General features: G+C 29.7%; 1 protein-coding gene across 1 annotated transcript in view; it reads left to right on the top strand.

Annotated features, from left to right (window-relative positions):
• LOC123290942 (calcium uniporter protein, mitochondrial) overlaps nucleotides 1-18,768 on the top strand; it is a 225,254-nt gene that overhangs the window by 68,977 nt on the left and 137,509 nt on the right. The gene's annotated exons all lie outside the window — the stretch shown is intronic.

The raw sequence follows: 18,768 nt of genomic DNA, 5'->3' as shown, positions 1-18,768 counted from the left end.
TATTTACCTCGGGAGAAAAGCCTTAATGGAAAATATCATGTTTGCATGTTTTTGTATACGTATATGTTGTATATTGTATATATACAACACAATGAGATAAATTTTTATTGAATGTAGTTGTGGAAATGTAAAATCGTTTCCCACCGGAGAATAATTTTGTGAATCACTTTTTAACTTACTGGTTTTGCAAAAAAAAAACGATTAATAAAAGTTATTGTAATCTAGTCAGTTAAAAAATTTGAACACCTCGCCCCGTTTAAATTTTGGTTATTATTTGGATCAAATTTGCCTGTGTTATCCAAAAAATCGAATTTTTTGACTTTATGACGCCATCAGAATCCAAAATATTTAATTTTGCTCCATCATATCCAAATTTTATCCAATTTTGATAAACCAAGTATGTAATCCTACTAAATTTGGGTCATACTTTTCAAATTTGTGATCAAAATTAACATAGTTAACTGTATTATGTTTCCAGAATGTGGAATCCTGGTCCCGGAATTAAGCACATAAATGATAGCTAGCGAAAAACAGGCATCACAGCTGATAACAGTGACCCGAAATTAGTGGATCTCATTAAAAATTTCAATAAAATCGGATAAAATTTGCCTGTGTAATCAAAAAAATCGAATTTTTGTGCCTCTATGAATTTATGTAAATTAATGAGCGCTCTTTACATGATTATTTACGAACTTTTTGTTTTACGTATAAAACATTCGTTTTGTTTTGCGCCTCTATTTCTTATGCGCCGGTGCCTCCTTTGCCACGTCCTAGTTAAGGAACTGTGTATAGTGGTCCAATCAAAAGTCTACATTCCATCATTTAATTAATTCGTCGCTATAACCGGTTTTGACTGTACCTACCTATTTTTATCGAAGACAGAAAGTCCAAAATTTAAAAAAAGATTAAATTGTTTATATGCAAAAGGTGCAAAACGGGAATATAAGTTTGTGTAGAATCATTTACAAAGTTTTTGTATGTGCGGATATGTATGTGTTGTGTTTCAAACAAATTGTATATGAAATTTCCTTAGTTCCTATTTTGTGTATAGTCAATTTCGATTCCATTCATTCGCAGTCAATTTGGCTACATGAAGATATACGTGTAAACTTCATTTGTAGTTGCATTTTTTATCTTTTTGTATCTAATTTTAGACTAGTAAAAATATATAGACGGTAAGAAATGTATAGCGTCACTACAATGCTGGTATGGTATAGAGACAGATGATACAATAGTATCTATGTTAGTATAAGTAATATTACAGTATTGAAAAGGGCTATCCATCAGAAGTATTGTGGATATCGCCAACTAGAATGGGCCTGACGCCAATACCGCATTGACTCGTCCTCCATAACTATGGCTAATGTAACCGTTCCCTTAATACAGTACACAGTATGGCGTTTAAACCGATACAGTACGGCGTTCACACCGATACTGACATAGTGATATCCACAAAAAATTTCTTATCGGGTACTAACTTTATTTATTTATAGGTTTATTTCTGAAAAGCCACCAAGTTATGGTTTATGTTATTTATATCTACCTCGTTTTAAACAGGAGAAATAGATGGGCAGCATTGAATTGTTAAGTATGTGCTGGATGGTTTTTTTCTGAAGCAAGAGTCAAAATCCCATTTGCATTTAAAAAACAAAAAAGATTTTATTTTCAGAAATTTTGAAATTATCACAGCAGAAAATCAAAATACATTAACAAACATTACATTAAGGCTTTTAAAAAATTAAAAAATAAATTATTAAAACATTAAAACTTTTGTTTCACATCTCATATTTAGTTAAGTGCTTTTTTAAAGAACAAAATTTCAGAATCAAATATCACTCAGTGTAATCCATAAAAATATACTTAAATATTCCCATTTTATGATTACTGCAATCAATATATCTACACATACAAGGTGTTACACGTTAAGTACATGTTTATTTCATATAGAATTTATTTTGGACCTAATAAACTTAATTTTTGGGTTTTTCATAACAAAATTCAAACATTACCAAAAAATTTATTATATTACTACACGCTCGCTTTGCTGGGTTTTTTATACCATATAAACAAATACCACCACCCAATATACCTCTTTGATTTTCTTCCTTTAAGCTCTTTATCTGATTTACTCTCAAAAACCTTTGACCTGAAATATCCACCGCTCGAATCGTAATTATCGCTTTGACGTCATACAAAAAAAAAACATAAAAAGTGCTCGTTCTCTCACTATCACTGCGCGTGGTACTAGTGTCCTTAGCCAATAGTGCTACAAATCTCCCCCAGATTGACTCGAATAAATAATAATACACTTACATAACACAATATGTATAATCAATAAACAAGAAACATAAATAAACCTCACTAATTAAAAATATGAACCATAAAATTTCTTAACAACAATTTCTATTGAAATTTTATTCAACTTCAAATAATCTGGAGAGGGATTTACGATCATTTGAAATCGCTTTTTTCCTTTTAGTTTAACGATGCCCAGGGGTACAGTGAATTGTTCTCATAAAAAAAAAAAACTTTTAACAAAAACAAAACCGACTTCAGAAGAAAAACTTTTACAAAACAAATAAATATGCACTAAAAAGTAATAAAATAACGATAATATAATGTATGTAAAATTATTGTTATTTTTGGTGTTAGCCAAAGAAACAACTCTGACAAAACAGCTTGCTACATTAGCTTGGTTCGCACCGACTCCAACAATAACAATATTTTAACTACATTATATTATCGTTATTTTTTACTTTTTAGTGCATATTAATTTGTTTTAGAAAAGTTTTTCTTTTGAAGTCGGTTTTCTTTTTGTTAAAAGTTTTTTTTATTTTGTAATTTTTTGTGAATCTGAAGGACACTAACTAATTTGTCACAAAAAAAAATCGAAATCGGTTGGCGTAATATTGAGTTATTCGTCCTCTTGTCGTGTATACTTAATGCAGATTTAAGACTTTTATGGTTTTCTCATGGATACCGTTGTCAGAACTGGACCAAAATGAAATGAGACCACACGGGCAATTTTTAAATAGATAAAGATTCATCAAAATCGGCTCACCCAGTCGAGAGCTCTGAGGTAACACACATAAAAAAAAAATACAATCGAATTGATAACCTCCTCCTTTTTTGTGAGAAGCCGTTTAAAAAATATAAACTTTTGTTCGAAAAATATAATCAATTTGTTCTCATTTTGCAAAAGGCGTAGCAGGCCCTAATAATATATTACATTGTATATTATTGAAAAGCACTTTTTTCTACGTCAAATTCCAAAAGTACCGATTAGAGTTAAATAAACTATCTTTATTTATATTGTGCTCTGTACACCTGCTACTTTCAGTACAATCTACCAGATTCATGATACAAATTTGTTCGATTTTAATATCTTTAAGTGCTATAAATATTTATAAGACACAGACTTGTATAAATACTTGTAGGTCGGTTACTAATAATTTATATTTACACCTGTATGCATGTATGTATTATGTGTTGTGAAAATCTCTCCTGCAACTTCTAATATAAACTTATAGTATTTACTTCATACTTATATGGAAAATTTATTATCTAATATTTAAATGTATTTTATATGTAATAGAAATTATAGAAAGGATTGTTGTTTAAAGTTTATCTAAGAGTGGTGATTGTGTGTTGTTTTGTAATGTGGTTTCTATATAGCTTATAGAATTAGAAGATATTTTATATTTACTGTATGTGTCATAAAACATTCGTATACTCGGGTTGTTCGTATTGACAGAGGACACAGTATGTTATGTTCACAAATGAATTGATCGCAGCGACCACTGTTGTCGAAATTTCGATAAATCAAATTTCAATACTTGTTCTTTTTAATAAAAGTTCTCCACAATAAATTTTATATCTATCAATATCAAAATCTTCTTCTAATTATTCGAAATATTAAAACCACAAAATTAAAATATAAAATGTGTAACCAAATAAGGAAATCTTTTTTACTTTTTGGATTTCTTATCCTTCAATTTTTTTGCTTCATTAAAACGTTTGTTGTTTATCTGCACAGTAAAATTTACTTGATATTAAAATATTGTATTTAGTTCCACGTAGAAAACTGGAGTAAATTTAAGCAAAAAAGACTGTTATATGGATTAAAAGTTCGGGCAGCGAAACTTTGGGGTTTTTCTTTTCATATCAAAATAAGTATTTTTTAAAATTTTTTATTTTCCCAGAGTGGTGCAACATGTCTAACCAATCGAAAGATAATAAATGCTACAATTTAAAAAAAATTTACCCTCGTAGGACAAAATGGCAGCCATTTTAAACAATTCGCTAAATTGGAAATTTTGGCCGAACTATTTGACGGATTTCGCTAAAATTTTAACCGAAAGTTGTAAATAATAAAACCTACTATTGATATTAGTTTCATTAAAATCAATCAAATATTTTTCAGGTTACAGTCAAATGAACTGTTTTACCATATGTATTTATACATATATATATATAACTGGGAGGGGAAGGGACGAAACCCCTACAAAAAAAATATGAGAAGTAGTTCTTAACATTGACTACAAACCTACCAAATTTGGATATGCACCGATGTCTTCTCTTGCGAATATAAAATCAAAATGATAAAATTTCTGAAAAAAATTCCATTTTTGACACCATTTTGTTGGTTAGACATGTTGCACTACTCCGGGAAAGTAAAAAATTTCAAAAAATACTTATTTTGATGTGAAAAGAAAAACCCCAAAGTTTCGCTGTCCGAACTTTTAATCCATACACAAGGCGTAATTTCACTCTACTAGAAGTGCATATGAAACTCATATTCGTATTTTTTTTACTTGCATACAAAGCCGTGTCATTAGGAGGTACGGTCACAAACGTTTGTCGAATTATTTTCGATGTAATGAACTTTTGTCTTAATTCTATCACATCTCCAGCGTGATCAGCCGTAACTACTTGGTTTATCTTTATTATTGTTGTTGCCATGTTGCTGTAAACATATTGGTCATATATACAGCAATAGGTCTGTATCAGTGCAAACAAAAGTCGATATGATGTTAAAGTCTTATGGTGGATCCACACGATACAGATTATTGTTTGTACAGACTGAAAGTCTGAGTAAAAATGTTTATGTAAATATGATGACGAAATGTATGTGCAGACTTATCATTAGTATGGGAATACTTCCAACTTTCGTGCTCAGACTTTTTTAACTCTTTACCAGCATACCGACTTTTGTTTGCATTTTTTGCGCAGACAATATTCAATAGAAGTCTTTGTGAAATTGGTATCGTGTTGACCTACCATTACATGAACATTTTTACTCAGACTTTCAATCTATACAAACAATAGTCTGTATCGTGTGGACCCACCATATATCAAGATATACTAAGTTTAGTTTCAAGTTTGTAACGCTTAAAAATATTGAGGGTCCGAACAAAATTTTGGTTTAGTTGTTCATAAAATCACCTAAAGAGTCTTTTTCAGATTGTTTGCTTGTCTGACTGTCCGTCTGTGAACACGAAAACTCAAACACTTAAAAGAGATATCAAGCTGAAATTTTTATAACATGGACGTAAAGCTAAGTTCTAAATGAGCAACATAGATCACATGAGTCTTGGGTTCGTAACCTTTATTTATATTGTGGTACAGCAATCCATCTTGTAAACCGTTACAGATGGAACAAAATTTTAAATGTAAAAAATGTTCCTTATAAAAAACACAATACTTTTTATTACACAATATTTTTTTATAAGCGTTACTGTTTGATACTATCTTTCACAACTAAGATTTTTATTGGTTGATAGTTACTTTTTTTGTAAAAAAAAATCCTGCGCATGCAAATCTAACTCACACTTTATCTGTTTTATACATACCTACATTTATTAGTTGTTATCGAATTATTTAAAACACGTTCTGTAGAATATTCACATGAGTTATCAGCATGAATGAACAACCATGTATTTACTCTAACACTTAGAAATTGAACACTGTTGATTTGCGGTCAGAAACAATTTGGTATTGTTATTTATGCAATATATACTCCTTTATTAGTTTATTTCACTTAATGAAAACAATTTTCATTAATTTTGTTTATTTACTTACAGTTCTGTCGTTTAAAATTCCTTTCAAGTTTTTATGGTGTGTTTACCTGCATTATTTTCTTAATACCCACTCCTACTCTAACCTTAAAAAATTAAATAGTTCGCTTTTATTTTTTATAAATTTTTTTATGCGGTATTTTATTCTCTCGACAAGAAGCACTTTTCATAAAGAATAGTTTGTTGTCATGGATATGGTCTTGGCCTTTTAAACATTTGGTTATTTTAAAAATATAAACACATCGCCATCTATGAACAGTGATCAGAAGTTACCAAATATCAGGATCATTTAGGTAATAGTTCAACTTTAAACATCGGTGTTTTTCGATGAAAATTTCGATTGGTCAATATGGTCAATCAATTTTAGTCCATGAAATTGGAAAGTTGGAGCTATTTTCTCGTTTCTCGTTTACACGCTCATGAAAATATTATTTTCTTATGTAATTTTTCTGTCTGAACTGACTTCACTCAAATCAAATTTTCAACTTTATGAAAGCTTCATGCTGTGTGTTTACATGCAACGATTGTGCAACTTTTGAAAATTAATTTGTACAAGTCAAATTAATAAGGTGCAATTCTAATCAATTTTCTGAGCATGCAAACTTAGCATAACAAATGTAAATTGGTGAATTTTAAATGCTTAATTTATACCTACAATCTATGAAAACGTCACGTGATTTATAATTCGAAACTTTATGAGAGAAAATGTAATGCTTGATTGTAATATGAAATTCCATTTTATGCTATTTTTCTTGTAGTTCAGTAAAATAATACATTGTGGTATGCAAAAGGTCGGGTAGTTTTGATTTTTTCCTATGTTGTTAGTGTTAGGCCCATGACTTAAAATCCAAGTTTTCCACCTCGGGGTGCCAAGGCGCGCCGCGGGGCGCGCCACTTTTTAATGAAATATCGAAAATTTGACCATTCCTAAGTGAAATCTCGCGAACGGTTTATTTTACAGAAAATATTATTTTAATAAATTAAAGGGTAATAAATTTGTGACAGTTTAAGCCCAACACCAGGTTTGTAGCGTAAATAATGGCTGAAATACAAACCTTCAAAATAAACCAATTTTTCAAAGATTTGTGAAAATCGTGATTTTTTAAAAATATTTCCACAATATAATTGTTTAAATCAAACGCCGTATAATTTAATTGTGTATGTTAGTTTATTTGCTATAAAAGAATAAAAGAAAGTATTAATAAAATTATGAAAGAAAGAATGAAAAGTGTGTTTGTAGGAGTTATATATTAACATTTTTTTATCAATGAATGTCCTATTTAGTTAAAACAATACAGTACACTTTGGAAGTATTCGTTACAAATAACGATAATAGTATCTATTTAAAGTTTTCGCATTTTTGATGGGCCAGGATGGAAATGCTCAAGCTCTGCCTGATGCTCCTTGTTCTCTTCATCCAGTGGAAAATTTAACTCTCCTATATCTTCATGTTTAGAGTTATTCATTGACGCCAGCATGTCGTCTTCGTCTTCAAAGCTCCCCTCAAACGGATTTATTTCCGAAACGTTTTCGCAAGATTCTCCTACAGAACAGGTGCATAGAGAAGAACATATAAGACCAGCTTTACGGCAACCACATGAGTTCTTGCACGCTTTCTTACAATTGCAAGATATCATTTTAAGAAGGGATTCAGGAGCTGCATCTCTGTCCATTTTGAGGGGAGAGAGCCCAAATCTGGTAGATACCCAGCCCCATTCAAGAGGGTTTTTCTCTTGACCTAGCCACTTCTGTATCTTAAAAATGATACTTTTAAGCAATAACCATGCACGAACATTCAGATCATTTTAAACAACAAATCTGACAATAACATGACAATAGAATTAATTTGTTTTTACTAAACTACTAACACTCAGCTGATCAATTAATAATGCAGGTTTACCAACCTATATCATTGATCCCAATTATCTTAGTTAATTTATTTTGAAGATCTATAATTCAGCCATTATTTACGCTACAAACCTGGTGTAGGGCTTAAACTGTCACAAATTTATTACCCTTTAATTTATTAAAATAATATTTTCTGTAAAATAAACCGTTCGCGAGATTTCACTTAGGAATGGTCAAATTTTCGATATTTCATTAAAAAGTGGCGCGCCCCTCGGCGCGCCTCGGCACCCCGAGGTGGAAAACTTGGATTTTAAGTCATGGGCTCAACACTAACAACATATCCAAAAATCAAAACTACCCGACCTTTTGCACAGCAACCCCATATTTTCATACATATTTACTGGATTATTGGCAATTCATATAATTAAGTTGTACATGTTTTATTTGTGTTTTATGTAGTAGGCTTGGAGACGCTAGCAAATAATTTAAAATGATTTATTACAAGTACAATTTATTTTTTTTTTTAAGAAGAGCTCTAATTGCGTCATTAATGAATAGTTCCTGAGAACCGTCATACCGATTCTAAAGCGGTAACTTCGTGATAAATTGGTGGCTATTTAAAATCATAAATTCGCACCGTGCGTGAGTTTTTTTGGAGGCGTTTCCTTGGTAATGATACACTACTTTAATTATAGAATTGTATGGATGCATATATAATTGTATGGATTGCATTTATGACTTACATTGAAAATTTAATATTATTGTCTCACAAATTTAAATAAATAATTATGATAATTTACATTTGAAAAATAATATTTGTACAATTTGATTTCTTATTTTCACAATTTTTAATGCATTAAGTTTAATTAATTAGTGTTTTTCAATAAATTTAATTTGACATTTTCTATAACATTAACATGTAAAGAATTTCAAATTAGTCATAACAGCCTCCTTTAACGTCAATATTTTTCACTGGAAGCGCTGGCATCGATTTATTGTCCCTACCATGACTACGCACACAACGAATGGAAGGTGGTATGATGAATCATATATCGATTTCGATCTGACAATCAGCGCTGTGAACATCATTTTTCTGTCAATGACTATGAAATTCGGTCTATTCTAGGTCGCGATACTTAGCAAACTTCTTGAACTTTTGCATCAGTGTCTGCTAGTCTATGCTAGTCTATGGTGTAATACTTACCTAAAAATAATAAGTAAATTATTATAAATGATGTTGAATTCAATTGAAATATTATTCTCTCTTCAGTTTTAATGAAGTAGAAAATGTTCTCTTTAAAATGTTTTCTTTTCAATTTCACTTTGTCTGCTAAAGAAGGTACAAACAATATTTACTTAATCATTGTACACTTTAACGTTTTATATGATTAATTCGAACATTTTAAAAATAATCCACGTTCTTAAATTGTTCAAAATAAAATATTTTTCCAAAGAAAGTAAGCACATTATTCGTTTTAAATTTCAGGCGTCTTCTATCTTAAATATCTTTTATATTAAATGTCTTTTTCTCTTGCATGTTAAGGGACTGTTGGTAACATTACATTATGAAAAAATGAGAGATTGTGGTAAAACTAATGAAAATATATTAAAAACTAGCAGATACCTACACGCTTTGCTGGGAAATTTCTCCTTTTTAAAACAAAGACTATCACGTTATAGCCCTCACTTATCCTCCCTTTTGTTCACAATTTTATGGATTTTAATTTTTCATGACATGACATAGTAACTTTCTATAGGTCCAATCATTAAATTAACCTGATTTTTATACTTTTTGGATCAAAATTACCCCATCCATCGAGTTTTATCAAATTCCAAAACAAAATTTTTTTTGCATTTTTCTCGATTTTTTCAAAGGGTCCTTAAAAAAATTATAAAAAATCGAAAAAATTTTGTTATCTCCAATTTCGATAAAACTCAGTATATAAGGTAATTTTGACCCAAAAAGTACAAAAATCGGGTGCATTTTTTGACTGATCGAATAGTTTTTGAGATACGGACTAAAATCGATCCAAATATTGCGATATCTCTGAAACTCTGTATCCAATCATTAAATTAACCTGATTTTTATACTTTTTGGATCAAAATTACCCCATCCACCGAGTTTCATCAAATTCCAAAACAAAAATTTTTTGAAAACTGAGTTTATAAGGTTATTTTGACCCAAAAAGTACAAAAATCGGGTGCATTTGTTGACTGATTGAATAGTTTTTGGGATACGGACTAAAATCGATCCAAATATTGCGATATCTCTGAAACTCTGCATCCAATCATTAAATTAACCTGATTTTTATACTTTTTGGCTCAAAATTACCCCATCCATCGAGTTTTATCAAATTCCAAAACAAAATTTTTTTTTGCATTTTTCTCGATTTTTTTAAAGGGGTACCCCTAAAAAAATGGCCAAAAATCGGAAATAATTCTCAATTTCGATAAAATTCAGTATATAAAGTTATTTTAAAAAAACTGTGACACAAACAATGCACAGCTTACATACTATATGTAATTCGTGAATTTTTTGTGACACAGAGGTACATTCTACTTTAGAGGAATTTATTAATATCATCACATTCTTATCACCCTTATCATTTAGTAGATACAATTAACAGAGGCTTTAGAAGCATTAATTACTTCAAATGGGATTACTATACGATATGTTACTATGTTTTGCTACAAAAATGAACAGATTGCTACTCAGTTACATAGTGAGAGAGGTAGGTTATATTCTAGTGCCTTCTATCACCCAATTCCTAAATCCGGCAGTGACTCTAAGTGCTATTAGAAAATCATGTTACATCAAATGTTGTTCCACCTTTTTAAAGTAATAGCGAAGGGAAAAATCCTACATAGAATCATTGAACCTATAAGAGATACATGGGTTTTTCGCATATTTATAGTCTCTCTTTGCTCCTGACGCAGCTGGCTATAGAAAAAAGTTCATTACATATTACCCCGCAAAATATTACAAATTAACTTTACAACAGACAAAAAAACTTTTAACAAAAAAGAAACCGACTTCAATAATAAAGCTTTCCAAAACAAATTAATATGAACTAAAAAGTAAAAAATAACGAATAAAAAGTAAAAAATAACGAATAAAAAGTAAAATATAATCTAGTTACAATTATTGTTATTTTTGGAGTCGATGTCAGCCTAGGAAGCAACTGTGACAGAACAGTTTGCTACATTAACTTGGCTGACACCGACTCCAAAAAGAGCAATAACTGTAACCACATTATATTCTCGTTATTTTTTACTTTTTCTGAAGTACACTAACTAATTTTTCACTAAAAAAAGTATACTTAGTGCCAAATTAAGACTTGTATGGTTTCCTCATGGATGTCATTATCAAAACTGTACCAAATTGAAATGGGACCACACGCGAATCACCAGCTTTCAAATAGAAAAAGAATCACCAAAATCGGTTCACCCAGTCAAAAGTTCTGAGGTAACAAACATAAAAAAAATACAGTCGAATCGAGAACCTCCTCCATTTTTGTTTGAAGTCGGTTAAAAACAAAGTAATTTAATAAACTATTACATTGTTGAACAGCTTATGTTACATTTATAATCAAATCAACACGTGTTACTGTAGATTATAAAAATTGAGCATTATTTTAAACACTTTAACAAAACCGAAGCATATAATTTGATATAAAGAATAATACCAAAATCCTATAAAAATATTTATTATTCCTAGGGATGTTACGTTATGTACCACACAAAAGTCTTATATCATGCATTTTTATTATCTTTTATGGTTTATGAAAATTATATTCTTTTTCAATCGTTTAATATTTTATCTAACTTGTCAATAAAAGAGCATCCTTCAAAAATTCTTAGTTTTATTAACCTATTTTAACAAGCAAAGACTTGTACTGTTTATTATTTTAGATAATTTATCAGAAAGCAAATAGCACTTTCAATTTTAAACTTTTTGTTTCTGAAAATAGTATTCTACTATTTGTGAGTGTTCCTATTTTTCTAGAAAATCGGTTCATCCGCAATAGATGTATGTAAGTATGTATGTGTATTTCTATCTGTGTCATTGTAGCTATTAAACGGTTGAACCGATTTTGATTTTCTATTTGTTTTGTGTGTTTGCCTGTGGTACTGTAGCTCATAAACGAAACGACCGATTTTCTTGAAACGCAGCTAAGAACACTTTCGATCAAATTACCTTTTAGAAAATAAAACTTAAATGCCGATGCCTTAGAGTTATTTTAATTATGTAAACATTTCTTTTAATTTATAACAAACCCGTTTATACAGGCTGTTCTGTTATTGACTGCAGATCGTCGGCCTACAGAATAAGCTCATAAAGACGAAGGAAAAAGTCTTTTACCAATTTTGGATTTGAGCCCTAGTTTGGGCGAAATCAGTTCATATCACTTCTTTAGTTTAATATTCTTGAATGAAATATACTCATATCTACTGATTATCATTGGCTGCTGGTTATCGAATCATAGTCAGTGAATTAACAAATTTATCAATTTTTGCCATACCTGTAGCGCCCAAACTAGGGCTCAAATCCAAAATTGGTAAATGACTTTTTCCTTCGTCTTTATGAGCTTCTGTAGGCCGACGATCTGCAGTTAATAACAGAACACCCTGTATATTTTTTCATTGTTATTTAAAAGTTATATTAAATATAATTTTATATTTGTTTGTTGGATGTAAAATAGAACAAACTTTACAACTCCATACCATATGATTTTTTTAAATAGTATACGCAATTTTAATTAAAATATGAGCTAGCCAGGATTACAAATACATCAAACTTACACATACATACATGTCACACATACATAACTGATATTCCCATATAATACATAATATATAAGTTGCGCCTAATTTGCGCTCTCACGAGTAAACACTGATGTTTACCAAAAAGTGTTTCAAACAAAATGTTTATTTTTTTATAAGGAACATTTTTTACATTTAAACTTTTGTTCTATCTCTAACGGTTTACAAAACCCGTTTGACCTATGTTGCCCATTTACCTCACTTTTTATGTCCTGAGCACGCTGTAAAAATTTCAGCTAGATATCATTTTTCGTTTTTGAGTTTTCGTGTTGAGATACGGACGGGCAACTAGAAATGGACTAATTTGATGATTCTATGAAAACCTTTACCAAAATTTTTTTCGTAGCATCTATATTTTTAAGCGTTACTAACTTGGGACTAAACTTAATATATTATGTATATTTCATATAAACATGGTATAAAAATTGTAAATTTTTCACATTTTTCAAAAGATTAAAAATAGAGCTTAGACATGGGGAATGTTAAATCTGTCTGTACTTTGATAAAACAAAAGATAGAAAAAAATTACAGGATTTAGTTTTGTTTTATCTCGTTTGCTTCTATATTTTTTTCTTTTTTTCAGGTGAGCATTATTTTGGTTTTCAAGTTTACATATTTTTACAAAGATAAAATCGTAAGTTAAAATTTCTTAAATTAACTGATGTGAGCTCCAAAGAAGTATTTGCTTTTAATATCGACTTTAAGTGTAAGAACCGAATGTAACATAGATGTAATTTTTTTATGGCCATAACATTTCAATTTGATCCCATAATTATAGCGCAGTTTCATTGTATTATTTTAGACACCATTATGAAAGTTTCTAAAATAAAATTTCGAATTGCGTGCACAAAATATACTTGTGCTATTAAAATTACCATTTGCGTCGTCCTTTACATTTCACTGCTTAAGTATCTGAAACATATTAGTTAATTGTGTCAACAACGGTACAAAATTTCCATTATTATTGTAAGAATTTATGGTCAGAAAACTTCCGCGAAGAAACCTAATTTAAAAGTAAATAATTATTGCAAAAAAAAACCCAAGTATTAAAAGGTAGAATAATTGTCAGGATAACAAATAAAAGATCAATGTTAAACCATAATCTATAATGGGCGATTTATTTTAAGTCGAAGTCACCATTGTTATAACTTTATTGTGTGTCATCACTTTATTGCGTGCCATAAAGAGGAAGCGAGACGGGTATACGACTCTTCCACCTATCTCAGTTTATCTAATTGTAATGAGATAGATAAGTATATTTAAGGTAAGAACTGTGAGGGACTTCTGTAAGTGCCGTTTGCCCATGCGGGCCATAACAACTATCTATTGTTTAAATAAACTATAACCTTGACATCTGCTCTCGGACCATATCTGCTTTTATATACTCATCATTTTTGACTCTCTCTTAATTTGTAAAGAGATCTTTAATTTCAGCTATGTATAAGCGTATGATGTGTGTATGTTTCGTAAAAATACTGTAAAGCTTTTAAGGAACAATCAATTATCGGAAATCGGCAGATACATATTGATAAACAAAAATAAGATAATATAATCTTACATGATGTAGTTCTTATTTTGCAAAGGTGAATATATATTTTATATTTTAAAGTAGATGTGTATTTTTCTTCCAAAATGAGAAAATTTATTCAAGTGAAATCTAATTGAGTGATTTTTATTTGAATAGTTTATTTGTTCAGTTTATTGCTATTCATTTTATTTGATACGTCATCGGTACCAAATAACAATTTAACAAACTATATTCAAACTATATTGGATTTTTAAAACCATATTAAGTAGTTAATTTAAGGTATAAAGTAAGGAAGGCCGTTATATTATCGCCATATTTGTCAAAAGTAATGCAAATCTGTGTATTAAACACATGAAGTATTAATCAAATTTGAAGGATTTATTCGTGAAAATGGGTGACATTACACCAAGTGCATGTATTTCAGAAAAAGCATACTTTCTTTATGAAGTACACAATAAAAAGAACTGGAAAATCGGGAGTACAAACACCAAACATCGATTTGAATGTGAAAAAGACCAGAAATCAAAAAAATTATTGTCGAAAAAGTGAATGGAAAGTTGTATTTTAAGAGACAAACTAAACGATAGCTTTCATTCATTTAGAGTGTGAAATTTTCTTGAAAATGATCTTGTACGTTATTTTGAGGTCCAATTGGAGTGTGAAATTTTGTATTAAAATATATATGATTAATGCAGAATTAATGTTGAAACTCGTACCTTTGATTTTCAAGATCGCCTGATGTCACAAGAAATTAAATAGTAAAATATTATAAGCGAAATACCACTCACTGACTCATCCCGAGATCTCTTATACGCTCTTAACCACGGCCCCTTAACTATACGCCCAATTGACTTGGCACCTTGACATCCGATTTAGCGTTGTTATCCATTACGCTTTGCATATCCATTGTGCGATGTAAGAACGGTCTTTTGGTAATTTAAATCCTCAGGCAGTGAAACGAGGATTAAAGTTGGTATAAAAACCGTCATTTTTTTAATCCACTACCTATTTAAGAATTAAAATGTTACATTATCAGCAAGTTACATGATATATATTTTATTTTTTTAAATTAGGGTTCCGCAACAAATAATTAATGGGAGGTAAGTGACGGGCAAGGGAAGTAAATGTTATAACGCGGTAATCTTTGTTTTCAATATGTCTAATGACGCGAGCGGATAACTGCAAGTATGTCTATATTTTTCCAATTTTGTTAAAAAAATATTTAGCTTAGTGATTGTTATCCGATTTCAGCTTGGGAATTAAAATCACTTATTGAGAATATAGGAATCCGCTGTAACATACATTTACCTTGGTTTTTTACTACAGCAGAGGCTACGTTCATTATTTTTATCTTTTATTTAAATTTTACAACGTTTGTATTGTAAGTGGAGGAAAGATGATTCCATGAGAATTAGGGATTGGTAGATTGGATTCGAGAGCTAGGAAAGCGAGGAAGTACACAAATTTTAGTTATATTATTACATGAGCACGAAATGTTTGTCAATTTTCTTGAAAATAGATTAATCCAACTGAACAAATCACTACATGAAGAATATATAGGGGTTCTGTAGCAGGTTCGCATTAGGATGATTATATAAATTACATTTTATTTGCTTGAATTAATGATCTTTTACAGGGTGTCAAGCTCTCTAAAAATATACTTTTTTGCAAGTTCGATTTTGCAAAGAAATTATAATATAATTCCAAAGTGAACACCGCTTTGGAAAATCTTCACCTGAACTTTGTCGGAAGAGCCTTTCTTGCTGTCGGAAAGAGTTTTTTTTTGGTGGCTTAGATCAAACAGGCCCACAATGCGAAGGAGTATTGGAATCGAAAAATACATTTTCTTAAATCAAAGAAATGAAGAAAACCTATTAACTTCGTTTTAAAACAACAAGCTTCAAATTTCTAGGTTTTCAAATTTCTTAGTGTCCCCGTCTCTTAGATTGATAAATGATAATTTGATATATTGGATTTTAGCTGACACTATATTTTACCATGGAACACTCTGTCCAGAAACTATTTATGTTTACAATACGTATTTAGATAAAATTACATGTTTTCGAAGTAACGGTTAGAAAATAAATTTTCTCTCTCTGGATTATATTTTTCTATGTTGTTTTTGTATTTAAATAAGATAGTTATTTTATCCTGGTGTAACTCGAAGCATAGTGATGATGATGGTATTATTTTTTCATTCCTATGTTTTTTTTTATTTATATCTTTTTTTCCTACTTAAAATGCATTTTTCTCTAATTGGAATGTCTGTGAAAAATATGTTGGAAAATTCAACATATCTCTATATTATATTCTTGTTGTATAATAACAGCATTAATATAAACATATCTCCGATTTTTATAAATTATTTATGAAAATCTGAGATTAGTGAATTATTTCTGAATGCATTATATTTTTATCGTATTTAATGTTTTTTTAGAATAAAACTTTTAATAGATTTATCTTGTCATCGTAATAATATAATTATGGCAAAATGGGTCAGTGGTTTTAAAAGGTCATATCGGTTTACAAAACAGCTAAAATGCTAAAATGTTTAATATAAATGATGAAATATAATATATAGACTCGTCGAAATAAATTTTATAATATAATTAAAATATCGGGGAAATAACTATTTTAAAGGAACGTAGCGCTATCGATTCATTTTGTTTGTATAAACTTTATAGTGATTTCAAATTTTTGTCTGTTGAATGGACAGTTTTTGAAATTCGGAAAAAATAAATAAAATTTACGGTTTCGAGTATTTTAGCTTATAACATGGGAAAAAAATACTTAGTTATATAATAATATTTTGTATCGTAAAAAGTAGTACAGTCAAACCTGGGTAAGTGAGAAAACTTTATAAGTGAGAGTAATAGCTAGGACCCGTCATTTTAAGCTCTCAAAACTTCTATTAGCGAGAAACAAAAACCTCTGTTAGACAGTCGAGCTTTATTTATTTATATTATTTAGGAGGAACTATAGCTACAATAAAAATACATACATACATAAAAGATACACTCACACTTGCTGTACTTGTACCCATGTACCTGCATTAGCGAGAAATAATTTTTATATTTGAAAAATGTTGGATAAAATTAAAATGAATTACGTTAGTTAAAACTATTTCATTTAAATTTTTCTAACTAATTTATAGTTTTTTCAATTAAACTGTTGGAAGAAAACTTTTTTTTTTCTTCAAAAATTTTCAAAAAGCTTCACATTGCAGCAACTTTGATATGTTTTATTTTTTTTGAGAAACAACTTTAAGCGAACACGAGAAATAAAAGTTGTCATAGTAGCTGTGGTTGCAAATTAGTTGTTCAATTTTTTGTAAAGGATGCCTGAGAATTGTAATAATGTGATAGAATCTGATATTGCAGAAGACGACATTATTGAGGATATAGATGATGATATAGATATCACGACGTTTGATAAACATTATTGAGAAAATGTAGGAGGAAAATGAGATTCTTCAAAACTTGTTGTAATTTTCATATATTCCTAAATAATAAACGTAAAATACCTTTTTGCATTGACTAAAACAATAATATTTACAATAAAATGCGAACGAGGTATGAAATGCGAAAAAAATCAGGTTAAAATGGCTATATCTTGGTCAATTTTTAACCAAAAACATTTTTCAGTATACCACTTATTTTATATAAAATTTTTTGAAATTGTTCTTAGCGAGATATTTGGAAAAAAACAAAAAGCGTGCTTTTTCACCCCTATCTTCAATTTCCACCCTCTCATTTAATAGCATTCCGCGGTTTTTCTTCTTTATTAACCCATTGAACGATTTCTGCTATAAAAACCCGTGGACGCCTTAGTTCTTTTCTATACGACATAATCAATAGACTAATAAGTAAAATGGAATTGGTAGTGGAGATTTTATTTTGAAAGAACGAATGCAAGAATAATTTAAGAAAACTTTTTCGACAGTCAAAATATGGTAAACGATTAAAAATTTATTTTTGCATTTCAGGGATCTAATTTCGACCACTTTATACTTTTCCATTGGTTACGAGCTCTTCAGATTTGTATACTAACCTTACGAGGATTTAATAAAAGTTTTACTTAGAAATTTTCAAAACCTATTTGTATTTCTAAATTAGCCAAGGACTCTTTGAATTCCTAAACCTGAAGTTTTAATCATTATTCGTGAAAGTATGTCGTATTTTCTGTTAACAAACGCCATAAATTTCTATATTTTCTTTCATTTTTCTTGCATTTCGAAAAATTTCATTTTTTTTTGTATTTTTCATTTTAGCTCCTCGATATTAGTCTTATTATTGTCGACATAAAAAAAACAATTAATACGCCAAAACTTTTGAAATTTCGAGAGGGTAAAGTAATTACCCTGTTCCCAATCTAAGTCTATCTCCCCATTCGCTATGAACTGCACATTTAAATTGTTGACCTTAAATTTTTCCTTTTCACATTCTTAATCTTTGCTAATTTGAACTTATTTCGTTTGATTTGTATGTGTAC

The sequence above is a fragment of the Chrysoperla carnea genome, chromosome 1 (assembly GCF_905475395.1).
Source record: "Chrysoperla carnea chromosome 1, inChrCarn1.1, whole genome shotgun sequence".
Lineage (NCBI taxonomy): Eukaryota > Metazoa > Arthropoda > Insecta > Neuroptera > Chrysopidae > Chrysoperla > Chrysoperla carnea.
This window is presented reverse-complemented; position numbering and strand designations above follow the sequence as displayed.